The sequence below is a fragment of the Rhinolophus hipposideros genome (genome assembly GCF_964194185.1).
Source record: "Rhinolophus hipposideros genome assembly, chromosome: 24".
Classification (NCBI taxonomy): domain Eukaryota; kingdom Metazoa; phylum Chordata; class Mammalia; order Chiroptera; family Rhinolophidae; genus Rhinolophus; species Rhinolophus hipposideros.
The window spans coordinates 37614498-37629953 of NC_138070.1; positions in this window are offsets into that span (position 1 = coordinate 37614498).

Below are 15456 nucleotides of genomic sequence, written 5' to 3' on the forward strand. Positions count from 1 at the left end.
AATGATATATTTAAGTCCCCTAGTATAATTGTGCTTTTTTCAATTTCTACCTTTATTTCTGTTAATAGTTGCTTGGTATATTTCGGTGCTCCCTGATTGGGGGCATAAATATTGATGATTGTTATGTATTCTTGTTATAGTCCCCTTTACCATTATGAAATGTCCATCTTTGTGTCTTGTTAACTTTTTCACCCTGAAGTCTGTTTCATCTGATATCAGGATAGCAACACCTGAGTTTCTCTGGGTACCATTTGCTAGGAGTGTCAAGTTCCACCCTTTCACTTTAAGTCTATGGTTATCCTTGTAGCTGAGATGTGTCTCTTGGAGACAGCATATGGTTGTTTTAGTTTTTTGATCCACTCTGCAACTCTCTGCCTTTTTATTGGTGAGTTCATTCCAATTACTTTTAGGGTGATTATTGACATGTGAGGATTTCCTGTCTTTCTATCTTTCATTTTCTGGTAAGGCTGTGTCTCCATTGTTTCTTTGCCTATTTGTTGTTGTCTATTATTTCTGTGTGGTAGTATTCTATGATGTTTCCCTCTGTTTCTTTTATTACAGTATGTAATTCAGTTCTCAATTTTTTTTTCAATTTATTGGGGTGACAATTGTTAGTGAAATTACAAAGATTTCAGGTGTACAATTCTGTATTACATCATCTATAAATCCCATTGTGTGTTCATCACCCAGAGTCAGTTCTCCTTCCATAACCATATATTTGATCTCCCTTACCCTCATCTACCTCCTCCCACCCCACTTTGAGTGGTTACTGTTAAGTTTATTGAAAAGAAAGTTTGATATTTAGAGTATTCCATTTTCTTCAGCACGTTTACTTTCTCCATTCCCATATTCCAGGTCAGGCCTTACTGTCCCTCTTTGTATGTTTCGGTTGCCACAAATTGTCCCTGTTGATGGTGGTCAAATAGCCTCCTTTAGTATTTCTTGTAGTGCAGGTCGTGTATTACAAAATTCCCTCAGTTTCTGTATGTCTGGAAAGGTCTTTATTCCTCCATTATATATAAAGGATATCTTTACTGAATATATTATTCTTGGCTCATAATTTCTCTCTTTCAATAGTTTGAGTATTTGGTTCCATTCCTCCTGGCTTATAGTGTTTCTGCTGAAAAATCTGATGATAATCTAATGGGCTTTCCTTTGTACGTTACTGTCTTCTTTCCCTTGGCTGCCTTGAAGATTCTTTCTTTGTCTTTGATTTTAGACATTTTCAATACAATGTGCCTTGGAGAAGGCCTGTTGGGATTGAGGTAATTAGATGTTCCATTTGCTTCTTGGATTCGAGGATCGAGTTCGGTCCACAAGTCTGAGAAGTTATCATCGATCAACAACTTGTTTGAATATATTCTCTGTTCCCTTCTCTCTTTCTTCTCCTTCTAGTATGCCCATTATTCTTATATTGCTCTTTCTGATGGAGTCAGAAAGTTCTTGTAGAATTCTTTCATTTCTGTTAAGTCTCAAGTCTCTTTCTTTTTCCATCCATGTCATTTCCAGGTTTCTATCTTCGATGTCACTGATTCTTTCCTCCATCTGGTTAACTCTACTACCTAAGCTGGCTATTTCATTCTTAATTTCTTCTATTAAGTTCTTAATCTCCAGAAATTCTCTTTGGTTCTTTTTTAAAATTTCAATCTCTTTCGTAACATGCTCTTGTTGTTCTTTGATTGCTTTTCTTAGTTCATTAAATTGCCTTTCTGTGTTTTCTTGCATCTCGTTGAGTTTTTTCAGAACTGCAATCTTGAATTCTCTATCATTTAAGTCACATATTTCCATATCTTTAAGTTCATATTCTGGAGACTTTTCTCTTTTTTTCTGGGCTATCTTGTTGCCTTGATTTTTTTTTTAATTTATTTATTGGGGTGACAATTGTTAATGAAATTACATAATTTCAGGTGTACAATTCCGTATTACATCATCCATAAATCCCATTGTGTGTTCACCACCCAGAGTCAGTTCTCCTTCCATCACCATATATTTGATCCCCCTTACCCTCATCTCCCTCCCCCTACCCCCCTTACCCTCTGGTAACCACTAAAATATGTCTGTGTCTATGAGTTCTTGTTTCTCATTTGTTTGTCTTGTTTTTGGTTTATATACCACATATCAGTGAAATCATAGGGTTCTCTGCTTTTTCTGTCTGACTTATTTCGCTTAGCATTATATTCTCAAGATCCATCCATGTTGTTAGAAATGTTCCTATATCATCTTTTCTTAACGCCGAATAGTATTCCATTGTGTATATATACCACAATTTCTTTATCCATTCATCTATCAAAGGACATTTTGGTTGTTTCCATGTCTTGGCCACTGTAAACAAAGCTTTGTTGCCTTGATTTTTCATGGCAATTGCTGATTTATTATTGCTCTTCCTAGACATTTACAGGAGTGGCTTTTGCAACAGGTTGATAGGAAGTGGTCTTTCTTTTTTTTTCCCAGTACTTGTTGATATAATGTTTTATTTTCTCTCTGACTGCAGTCTTTTATTCTCTTTCACATGGTAATCGTGTGTATCTTTCCAGAACTATTCCAGGTTCTCACACAATGTGTGGATTCCCTGGGAGACGGGCTTCTTTTCTGTTAATAGTTTTCCTGGTTCACAGGGTGTAGCGTCCTTGTGGTTATGCAGAGAGCTTTTGAAGTTCCAAGCTCTTCCTGCACCAGATTCAGATCCTGTATGTTTTAGCGTTTCTGTTTATTCCTGCAGGGATTCACCCAGATCGGTGGGGACAGGAGCCAGGTGAGTTGTGAGAGGTGGCTCAGAGCAATGGCGGTGACCACCACCACAGCCATTCCTGCTTGTATAGCTCCCTCCCCTTTGCCAGAACTAGTTGGGCTGCGATTCTGTGCCTGAAGTCCACAGTTCTCAGAACAGCAAATATTCTGTTCTTTTGATCTGACACTGCTACTCTTCTGCTTCTAGCACTAGGCAGGTGGGAGCAGGGCGAGTTCTGGGTAGGTAGTGAGGGGACGGCTAGGCTCAGTGTTTAAGGCTTCCGTTCTCTGCTCGGCCTGTGGGCTTAAACCACCATTTCAGCCTTCTTCCCTCAGTCTTTTCCCTGAGGTCTCTGCTGTGAACGTTGGGTCAGCCGTGTTATATGCTGTCCCCTCAGCCCTGTGCACCATAAACAGAGCCCTAGCAGTCCGAGTTCTTCTCACTCCCACAGCTGTGGTAGTTCTGGGATGCAGCAAACTTGGAGCACTGAGCTACGTCTCCATCCTGTCCACGCAGCTACGTCTTTGCACTTCTCCCTTCCCTCCTCCCCTGCCTCGCGCGATTCGCCCACCTTTAGGTGAATTCAGTAGTGGGCCTCTTCGTCTTGCCTGTCTGCTGTGCAGGGAGTCCTTTGTGGAATTATATTTGTTCAATTAGTTGTAAATTCCAGGGGAGATTTACAGAGGCTCACCTCATGCCGCCATTTTGATGACGTCTATCAGAAAGATTTTTTTTTATATTAAAGTTTATTGGGGTGACAATTGTTAGTAAAGTTACATAGATTTCAGGTGTACAATTCTGTATTACATCATTTATAAATCACATTCTGTGTTCACCACCCAGAGTCATTTCTCCTTCCATCACCATATATTTGATCCCCTTTACCCTCATCTACCACCTCCTTCCCCTTTTGCCCTCTGGTAACCACTAAACTATTGTCTGTGTCTATGAGTTTTTGTTTCTTATTTGTTTGTCTTGTTCTTTTGTTGTTTTTAGTTTATATACCACATATCAGTGAAATCATATGGTTCTCTGCTTTTTCTGTCTGCCTTATTTTTCTTAGCATTATAGTCTCAAGATCCAAGATCCATCCATGTTGTCACAAATTGTCCTATTTCATCTTTTCTTACCTCTGAATAGTATTCCATTGTGTATATATACCACATCTTCTTTATCCATTCATCTATCGAAGGACATTTGGTTGTTTCCATGTCTTGGCCATTAGGAATAAAGCTGCCATGAACATCAGAGTGAATATATATTTACAGAATAATGTTTTTAGATATTTTGGATATATTCCCAGGAGAAGGATTGCTGGGTCATATAGTAATTCTATTCTTCATTTTTTGAGGAACCTCCACACTGCCAGAAGTTGCATGGTCCCAGATCTGGTAAATAAAGTGGATGAGGACACACCGTAATATTTTCATTTGACAGAAATTGCCGTAAGAGAAGTGACGTGTGACATGGTGTGTTGTCATGATGCAGGATGATTTACAGCATACTTTAAAACACGTCTTCTCTCAACCATAGCTCACGCCAGACTGACTGCACTGATAAAGCTGACACTTGCCAGACCCTTACTAAGGTTTGAAGCTCCACTTCCCATATCAAAGATCCCTGCCTTTCCCTTGTATGGCACTCGGCAGCAGCATTTACTGTATTTGTTGATCACAACTGAAAGGCTCTGTGTCACACATTGCTTCTGGTATGGCAATTTCTGTCAAATAAAAACATTACAGTGTGTCCTTATCCACCTATTCACTGGATCTGGGACCATGTGACTTCTCTTCCCCAAAGTCAAAATGACCCACGAAAGGTAAACATTTTGAATCAATTCAGGACATGGAGGCAGCCATGACACAACAACTAAAGACACTCACAGAAGAGTACTTCCAAAACTGCTTCAGAAAGTGGCAGGAATGATGGGATACCTGAGCTTAAAGTGAGGGGGGATGTTTTGAGGGGGATTAATAGCAATGTGTCTTTTACTTTAATAAACTTTTTTAATTTAAACATTTGCCATAGTTTTTTTATCATACCTCATAATTGGAAAAGAAGACAGAAAGCTAAATTTTACTTATTACCTAGCAGGAGCTTCATATTTGTACATAGATCATCTTGGGCAAGCCTCAGAAGAGCTCAAGGAAGAAGGTATAACCACAGACACAAGACCAATAGATGGTAAAGCTAACAACAGATCTTCTGACTGCATGTTCTGATGACCACAGCTAGGCAGGGTCTACTATAGACCTCTTCTTTTATGCCCAATGGTTTTTCAGGACTACTTCCTGGTCACTCACTGATCCTTCATTTTCTCAAATCCTCCTAATATGGCACTTCACGGAAGCTATTCTCTCTGCTATCCTCAACTCTGATCTACATGTCAAAAAATGATCCAAAAACCTCATGTTTACCCTCTTACTAGTCATGTGACTCTTGGCAGGTCATTACACCTTTCTGAGTCTCACTTTTGTCACTTTTAAATGAAGATACTATGTGTTGGTATTGTGGTGCAGAGTCAATGAAATTATGCAGTCTTTGCACCAGAGTCTGATCTATCTGGCAAATATTCAGTAAATATTGTGTGAATCTATTTGTGGTCAACTTGAGTGTGGATCGACTAAACTGACAAATGAATCTTAGATTAGTTACCAATGATGATAATAGCATAAAATATTGTACTACTCCAATAACATTTACAATTTAATGTAACTCAAATTAATTACTGATGGTGTGAAGATCTATCATTGTCACCAGGGAAGACCTCACCCACATTGTTTACATTACTCTTCAGTGGGAAGGAGGCCCTTTTGTTCAAAATCATTAGGCCGTGACTTGGGCTCAGTGTAAATCTAACATGTCGGCTGACAATCATAAATTGAATAAAAATCCTCTGCCAAGAAGAAACCAGTATGCACATGTAGCCCCTAAACATAAGGTTGAGAAAAAGATGAAACTTCAGAACACTCCAAAAATGAGTCAGGCGAGTGAGACATGTTTTCTGAAACTTAGGATTTAGCTTTCTATACAACAACTTTATTTTTTTAATCATCTTGACTGAGAACAGAGGAAGGGGATAGATAGCGCCTAAAACGTGAGTGTAACAGTTTTCTAGTGCTGTCATAACAAAGTACCACAAATTAGGGACCTTAAAAGAACAGAGATATATTGGCTCATGGTTCTATAGATTAGAAGTCCCAAATCAAGCTTTCAGCAGCACGATACTTCCTCTGAAACTGGTAGGGGAGACTCCTTCCTTGTCTCTCCTAGCTCCTGGGGTTTGTTTGCAATTCTTGGCATTCTTTGGCTTGCAGATACCTCAGTCCAGTCTCTGCCTCTGTTGTCACATGGCCATCCTTTCCCTATTCCAATATGACTTCATCTTAACTAATTACATCTGCAACAACCCGATTTTCATATAAGGTCACATTCTGAAGTATTACGGGACAGAACTTCAACATCTTTTGGAGGGACACAATTCAATCCATAACAGTGGGTCTTCACTGGCACATAACAGTCTTCACTGGCACTTAGAGAGACACGGGGCTGGACACAGGTGATTTTAATTGCAGAGGGATTATGTCTCATACTAGAGCCTGTAGTGGCATGGAGGGGCTAGAAGTCACCTCTTCCTTTCTTTCTCATTGTGGAAGGCTTGTCTCTGCAGATGCCACAAGTCTGAAGCTGGGGTGCCCCGTTTAGATGTCTTACAGCCAAAGAATAAACAACTTCAGGCAAAAAATGAATGACCCTTCTGTTTCCATTTTAATTGCCAGATTTTTATTTAAATCCCGTCTGTAAGAACAACATATTAAATGTTCTTAGCACTGATTGTCCTACTTTGCATGCTTTAACTTGTGCATTTCATTAGATGCTATCATGGATGAGCCCTACTTGGCTCTGATTATTATTTTTTTATTAAATTTATTGGGGGTGACATTGGTAATTATATATGTTTCAAATGTACATTTCTATAATACATCATCTATATATTGCATTGTGTGTTCACCATCCAGAGTCACTTCTCCTTCCATCACTATATATTTGATCCCTTTTTCCCCTTTTTACTACCCTGTCTCCCCTTATTCTCTGGTAACCACTAAAGTGTTGTCTGTGTCTATGAGTTTTTGTTTCTTTGTTTGTCTTGTTCTTTTGTTGCTTTCAGTTTTATATCCCACATATGAGTGAAGTCATATGGTTCTTGACTTTTTCTGTCTAGCTTATTTGGCTTACCATAATAATCTTAAAATCTATCCATGTTGTCACAAAGGCTCTGATTATTTAAATTGGTCCCAAAACTTCAAATTTCAGCCTGGGTCCAACCCTGCCCTTATACCCTACTGGGGCACCACTGAGGATATATACATTCTACCATGCCAAGCAACCCTATGAAAGGCACATACTCAAAAAAGAAACAAGGATTTGAGGATTCAGAAAGATCTGGATTTAAATTACCCTCTATCATTGATAGAGTTTGATTTTAGGTGACCAGTTAGTTAGGTTTCTTTGTATCTCAGAATCCTCATTTATAAAATGGGGATAAAACCTTGTAAGATTATTGTGAGAATTAACACACACACACATATATACACACACACAACACACTGTAGGTGTTCAACAAATTTTGATTCTCTACACTCCTAACCTCCATGACATCTACTATAGTCCCTAATAGTCCCAGGAACTGCTCAGGGACAAACTGAAGCAATGAGAAAATCCACAAGCTTAATGAAGATAATAAGATTAGACAATCATGGGACAAATAAATAGACTACTATGCATGTACCCATTCTTTTGGATCCTACAGCAGACACCAATCTTAAGAAATATACCTTGAAACTGAGTTATGGAAAGGCTACATAATTATGCAGTTTTTTCTCATCTCACAGTAACTAAATTCCACTCACAGATTGCATACATGATATGCTAGTGTTTAAACCAAATGTCATTTTCCAGCATAGTAGTGCTCAACCTTTTTTTGTGTTGAGACACAGAGGGCATTAACATAATTTAGCATATATGGCACACTCTATAGGAGTTATTCAGAAATTCCCTAATTCCCTGTAACCACTCTTTTCTCTCCCACTCTAGAAAGTATATCGGAAAGGAGATGATGAGGTTACCATTATAGGGATAACCTCCTTAGTTTTGTTTTCCAGTTAATTTTTCTACAAACTTTAGCAGATTAGCCACAAATGCTATGCTTGTAACTACCCCAAACTTGTGTGTAGTGCGATCCTGAGGATGAGAGTCTTCTAAGAAATACTGTTATCATGACCATTCAAAATGGTTAAAACACTCAAGCCACTAACAATCCATATACAAGTAGACAATGGCAGTCATTTACATCTTATTTACATGTTTCTAGGCACTCCTACTCAGAGTGGCTGCACAAAGTCAGGACAATTTTCTCTGCACACTGAACAAATAGATCTACTATTTCAATGACAGTGTGTTGGCACAAATGGTACACCTGCCTCCGTGTCACAAAGGCAGAGCAATGAGGTATAAATAAAACCACCCCAGGCTTCTTGCCTTCCAGCATATTCTATATGTGCCATATTGTTACTGATATGATCAATGTTACCTAACCCCCGGAAGCAATCTCCCACATTTTTAAGCATGTAAGCATCCTATTCAGTTAATCTGCTCTCCTCTTTGGTCAAAGCCGTTTATTACCAATTATGAGTAATGTGACTATGGAGGACGCTACCGGGGGCCCCTGGAAACCTGCCATGGTTTATAAGCTCTTGGAACAAACTCAAACACTGTAAGTTTAAAAAACAAACAAACACAACTGTTTAAGCCAAACCCAAACCTTTTTATAATTGAAATTATAATAAATCACACCTCCTACATCTTCCTGGAGGGAGGATTCAGTAAAGGTCTCTCTCTCTCCTCTCCTCTCTCTCTCTCTCTCTCTCTCTCTCTCTCTCTCTCTCTCTCTCTCTCTCTTTCTCTCTCTGTCTCTGTCTCTCTCTGCCAGAGAACTCCATACTAAGGCAGAGAAATAAACAAAAAGGACAACTGTGCTTCAGCAGTGCAGAGGGCTAAGATAGGGAGTATAAGGTTGGGTCAGTTCTTAAAACATGGAGGTCAGACACAAGGATAAAGAGAACAAAAGGGAAAGGCAAATTAGACTACTTCCAGGCTTTATCAGTCAATAGCTTCCTATCATCTCTAAGATAACCTTCACATACTTGAGCATGATGTATATACAGGGCCCACTGCCCTCCAGGATCTGCCCACACCTGACGTGTCCCTGTACCAGAGCACTCACCTGTTTGTATAGCAACTATTTGTTTGCCTTTCCTATTAGACTGTGAAGCCCTTGAGGGCAGGGATCATGACTAATAAACTTTAATCCTCAGTACTTATCAGAAGCCCAATAGGTACTTAATCAATTTTGAACAAATGAGGAAACTGACCCTACACTGAAGCTGTACACAAGCCAGGAGAGCAAAGTCAAGAGAAGTGAACTCCAGTTTTTGCATCATGTGAAGAACTCATAAGCATGTTCTTTTCTTCTACATGGGACCATAAGCTATTTCAGGGAAGGCTATTGTAAAATGTAACCATGAAATAATGTTTCAGGATCTATGATCCCATCTAAGTAGTATCATTTAGAAGCTATGTGTTTATTCTAAAATGGCTATATTTCCTCAACAAGCCTCTTGGAATTGTGGTCAGATTCAATTTATATGCTATATAAGAACACCAATCTAATTCCTTTATACACTCATTTATTTCCAAAACAATGTTCCCCTCCCTTAATCGCCCACCATATTCATTACACATAGCTTCAGGGAAACTTGTAGTAGCTACAGCAACAAATGTACCCTCTGAGGAAGATGTGCCACATTTGAAAATAGTTAAGAAAGTGTGCCAATAGTGTCCACGAGTAATTCTAAAGAAGAGTTCCAAAAATGCTTTGAGCAATTTCTCATTATTTTGGAAATAAGCAGAAATCTGTCAAGGATAGTTCTCTGAAGGCATGTAGGACTGCTTTAGGATTATATATTCTAATGTGCTGCATAACAATGACTTTACTTATTAAATGTTTACTATGAAAAGCAACGTGTGTGTGCATGTGTGTATGTATGTGTAGTCTCATTGAAACCTCCCAACAACTGTATGAAAATGACAACAATAGTTAGCATTTATTGAGCCTTACTATGGGCTAGGCACTGAGCTATAGAATTGTTTCATTTTACTCCCCATTTTACAGACAAGAAAATTAAGATATAGAGAGAAGTTAAGTACCTTGCTACTGGTCATCAAGCCAATAAGAGAGAAATTGAAATTCATGTGCAAATATCTCTGATCTGCTCTTAATTACTCTGACATTTGCTATGTTATAAGCTATGCTTTTAACTACTGTGAGATGACCTCTGCATATTGATGTCCAACCAAGACCGGGAAGAAGGACAAATGAGAACAATAGGCCAAAGTGAACAAGATGATTCACCTCATCTGATCTCCAAATTAAAACCTGAATGGCTTCATGCCAACTGCATCATGCAGCTTTGTGATTTGTGTTCTATTTTATTTCAAGTAAGCCTTTGCTGGGCCCTGGGCCTCAGTTTCTCCATCCATGCATCAAGAATGGGTACATTCACCTCTCTACCCTTCCCCTATGAATATTTATAAAGGGCTCTAGAATCCTAATATCCCATAAAAATGCAAAGTATAATTATTATTAATGATAAAGTTAGTAAGAAGGACATGTGTTATTTCTACTCAATTGGTTTCCCTCAGGAGGAGAAACAAATTTTTTTTGACATAGTATTAATGTGCCATCTTTACAATTTTGATTATCTGTCACTTTCTTTTTAAGAAAGGTGTACCACTGTTTCAGGCAACACCCTGCCCTATTTTTTGTTTTTCCCAATATGGGCATTATCTGAGCACAAGTTGCTTCACTGTTTAGATGAAACTATGGATCTTTACCTTATTTCTGGTATCAGAAAACAATTTATTAGGATCAAGCCAGTTAGACTATAAGACTTCCTCTCTTGTCCGGGTAGTCACTAGTTGAGCAGTCAGCCCCGGCTCATAAATCTAGTTTTATTTCCCCATCTATTCACCTGGAACTAAGTGATTTTTTTAAGGCAAAGGGGAGAACACATTTCCTATGTAAGCATTCTTCCCTTGTAATCACCATCGTTTCTTAGACAAGCCAATGACCAGCTGAAGCAGGAAGCCATTTCCATTTTCAGCATCACAGTCCTATTTTCAGAGTTTACAGAAAAACACTGCAACCAATTTAGGATTTCCCTGTAATGATCCACTTCCTCTAAATAAATCAGACTTGATTCCAATGTGAATTTCAGAAACAAAAGGGCTTTCTGCAAATATCTCCTTCCCTATGCCCTTCAGAAATTACCTTGCCTCTCTTTCTGCCCCATTCCCCCCTCCCACCGTTCCTCAAGCCCCCGCCCCGCCTTCCCCTCCTTCTTAAGAAGACTTTCCCAGGTCCCTCTTGGCTGTGGTTGAAAGACGTTGGCTCCTGTCCATGCTGCAACAAAGACCTGGCATTCCAGCTGTCTGCGTCTAATCTCCAGTGTCAGCTCTCGTTAATGTGTGAGCGTGAAATCAGAGGGGGCAGAGCTGCACGGAATTTTAAAACCATGATCAGAATTCCACTGAAATGCTGAGAGTCTGCAAGCACCATTAGAAGAGGCTGTCAAATAACGGCTTCGCATTAAATAAAAGAAAAGATTTCTATCAGAGAAAAGTACAATCAGTGAATCGCGGAGCTAAATTAGCATTTTTTCAATTGGAGATCGAAGTTGATTTATTGTTCTACACGACATTAACGTAACTATGTGCTTGACCTGCTAAGGCAGCTAATTTTTCATTTAAATGGTTTCATTCCTTCCCCGTGCAAAGGCTGCAATCATATTTCAACTCTGTAGGGTGATCAGAAAAGTCGTGGAATGCCGCAAAAATGTCTTAGGGCGGCCTTCCCCTCTCCTCTCCTTCCTTTTCTTTTTCCAACTCCAGCACCTTCCTCCTCCCCTCCCCTTCCCCACTAACCTCATGGCTGGTGGTCAAGGTCACAGAGGAAGAGTAATCTCAAAACCACCAACTTCAAAGCCGCTATCAAAGAAGCCCCTGCACATCCACTGAATGAAAGGGAGTGGGGGAGGGAGGGCTCTGGGCACTAGCGTTCCTATCTACACGAAAGGGCCCTTTAACTGCCCCATTGGTACAGCCCAACCTGCAGCACCCTAGGTCCAGTTCTCCCCCTGCCAGCCTCTCAATGTGTCTCTTCTCATCCTCTCCAACCCCCTCCCCGCACACTCATCGCCTGAAGTTAATATACATTCCCAATTAGCAAAGCACATTCTAGTCATGTTCTCTTTTACTGCCCTAACTATCTTCCCTTTGCTAGAAAGCTGGGCTGTCATTAATGAAATCCTGCAGTTCTGTTAATCCCAGATACAATGCTTCCTTTCTCTCTCACATTCTCCCTGACAGAAAACCTACAGTTACTCAAGCTCCCCCCTTGTGTTTTGATTCCTTGTCATTTGTCTTTCATCCCATACCTGATGTAGCACAGTAGCAGTCAAAGTTCCTGGGCACAGAGGGAAAGACTGCAATTATCCACTTCCCAATGTCTTGTTTGCAAAAGCGGCTGGCATTTCCTGCGTGTGTGTGTGTGTGGGGGGGGGGGGTTAAGCCCATTAATTTTAATCTCTGGAATAATGAATATGCTTTAGGCTACTTTGGGGTCTTCCTTACCCTTTACCAAGCTTGTCAGATTTTAAACTAGCTGGAAGTCCTGGAAGAACCCTGATAAATTAGATTTCAGCACTTATCTGAAATACCTCTTATGAATTAATTCATTGTATCACACAGTGAGAAAAAGGAAGGCCCTGGGAAATGGGTGATGGGAGGTGGGAATGATATTTGACACCGTTTATCAATATAAATGTTACTTCTAAAACAAAACAGACAGTGGACCAATAACTAGTATTTATATTTTACCTCCTCCCCCAACATCCACCTTCTGAAATAACAAATTGAGTAATTTTCTATATTAGGGAAACACGTGAGTGAATTGTCAACCCCTTAGACCTGAGGTTATGAAGCTAAGGACCAGAACCAATTACTGCATACAGGGCTGGTTATGAACAAATTAGGTGGAAATAGCCCCCCTACCCTTTACTACTATGGCTTCTGGGGCAGATGAAGTCACTCCAAGGGTCGGTGGAACAGAGGAAACCTACCCTTCCATTTCCATCATAACTGGACCTAACTGGCCTCCCTTCATCAGCCAAAAGACCATGGAATGAATGGTCAGTAAACTGCTCTTTGCTCTGATCCAGTAAAGGGGCCTCTATACAGGCCAAAGGTGAGGGTCTTGGCAAAAGACTGTTTAGCTGGATGCTGGAAACAAGTACCACCCATTACTTCAAACCTGCCACAATTTTGTCCAAGTTTCTTACCCTTGCTCACTTCTTACTCCTTTTAGAAAGTATCCCCATCTCTCCCCATGTTGATTATCACTCAAATCCACCACTCTAAAAAAGAAGTGTGGATTTTGTTGTTCAAAGGCATGAAGAGTTCATTCACTAAATGCAGAAAAATCTTCATTGTACAGCATACTAGTCATCTGCTTCTCTCCTGGCTGATTTCTGCAGGCTTCTGTATTAAGAGTCAATGTGGGTTGATGAGGGTTGCCTCTGTCACCTGACAATCCACATTCATTAGCTAAGAGGTGGTATCACAGCATGTTGCTCCCATATTTTCCATCTGCAGGGCAATTCCATTGCAAATTCTCCTGAAGGACCCAGATGCAAAGTTCTGTTATTTCCTGTACTTGCTATTTCCAGTGTCATTTGTTCCCCAAACATAATGCACCTGTTCTTCACTTGAATATCTTCTGAATATAGTTTGATTCATGGAATTAAGGACTTTCAAATGCCTGGTCACTTCTGGTTCACTGGTGCACAAAATAGAACGCCAGCACCTGTAAAAGACAACGCCGACATTTAGGGCCTGCAATGTGTTGCAAACTCAGCAAGCAACATGATCCTCAAAGGCTAGGAGGGACTAGGGAAAAACCATGTTCCTTAGGGCAGGAAAAGAACAAATTTGGTAGCAGAGGTAGGTTCTACAGAAGATAGCCAGACTGGCCAAGACATTATGGTCACAGAGCATGGTTCAAACATTTCTTAGCACCTGAGACACAGCCCAGTTGACATTTGGAGGGAAGGCAGGGCCAAGGATGGGGTCATGAGATCAACACATTCAGCACAAAAGCCCAACACACACAGTCTACCCCAGATAAAGAACGAGGCAATACCAGAGGCCTGCCACCAGCTGGGCTTCGGGGGCAAGACTCAGTCCCCAAGGAAACACAACGGCTACCAGAATAGTTGTATGGAAAGGCAGAGGAGCAGACCCAAAGAAGCAGCCCCCGCCTGAAGCAGTCCTCATCTTCTTCCTCATCTTAGAAAAGAATAAACATAACAGTTTATACATCATAGGGATATTGTGAAAATTAGATGTTTTGATATTTAGATCTAGATTGTGTGTGTGTGTGTGTGTGTGTGTGTGTGTATTAGATCACACCTGGCACATGGAAAGCTACTATTTAAGTTACTGTCTTTCAGCACAACCAAAGTGCTCAGGGCCTATCCCAGATGTTACCAGTGTCCGTAAAGGCCTTTATTGTTTAAATAAAAGGATGAAGCATTTATTAAGACTGTCACACAGGATGCTAGATGTTTCCATATGTTATTTACTTAACTCCATCTCACAACACTCATTTAATCATCACAGCAACTCTGTGAAGGGTGTATGATTACTTCTCTTTTTCAAGTTAAGGAAATAGAAGATTAGGGAGATTGAGTAACTTCTCCCAGGTAAGACACCCAATAGAGGTAAAAATATTGAAATGCAAGATCCAAGATCTAACTACAAATGACTTACTCTTCAAAAATACGAAGAGGATTTGAAATATCTATTCTCAGCAGTGGGTTTTGTAAAATTGAGCTTACAATAGAACATAAATCTGATTAGAAGGAACCATCAATAGTGCCATACATACCACAGTAAATTCCAGGTAGGAAATATTTCACTTGGACAATAATATCTAATAAATAACATCTTTTGAACATGTGTTAAGTGCCATACAGTGTTCCAAGTAATTGCACATATTAACACATTTAATCATTACATTAACTCTATAAAACATGCTGTATTATTATGCCCATTTTGAAGATGGGGAAAACCTAGACACAAATATATTAAATCACTTCCCCAAAGAAACACATTTTTTTAAATTAAAGTTCATTGGGGTGACAATTGTTAGTAAAGTTACATAGATTTCAGGTGTATAATTCTGTATTACATCATCTATACAAAGTAACACATTTAAAAATGATAGAGCCAGTATTTGAAGTCAACAAAATCCAGACTTCAAATTTCATACTCTTACCCACCATGCCATACTACCCTGAAGGAGAGTGTAGCATGATTCCTTGTCATTATTCCAGTTCAGTAAAGAGTTTTGAAAAATGCACATTGGAACCCTGCAGCTATGTGTGACTCAAAAGATACTTTCAATACAAAAATTACAAACTTAATTATAAGGTTCCCTTTCATGAGGATTAGGCCACTAATATATTTCCTCCTCCTCTTAGAATTTTCCCAGAACTGGGAAAGATCTGGCTCTACAAGTTTCCTGGAGGTGTGGAAAATATAGGCAGGAA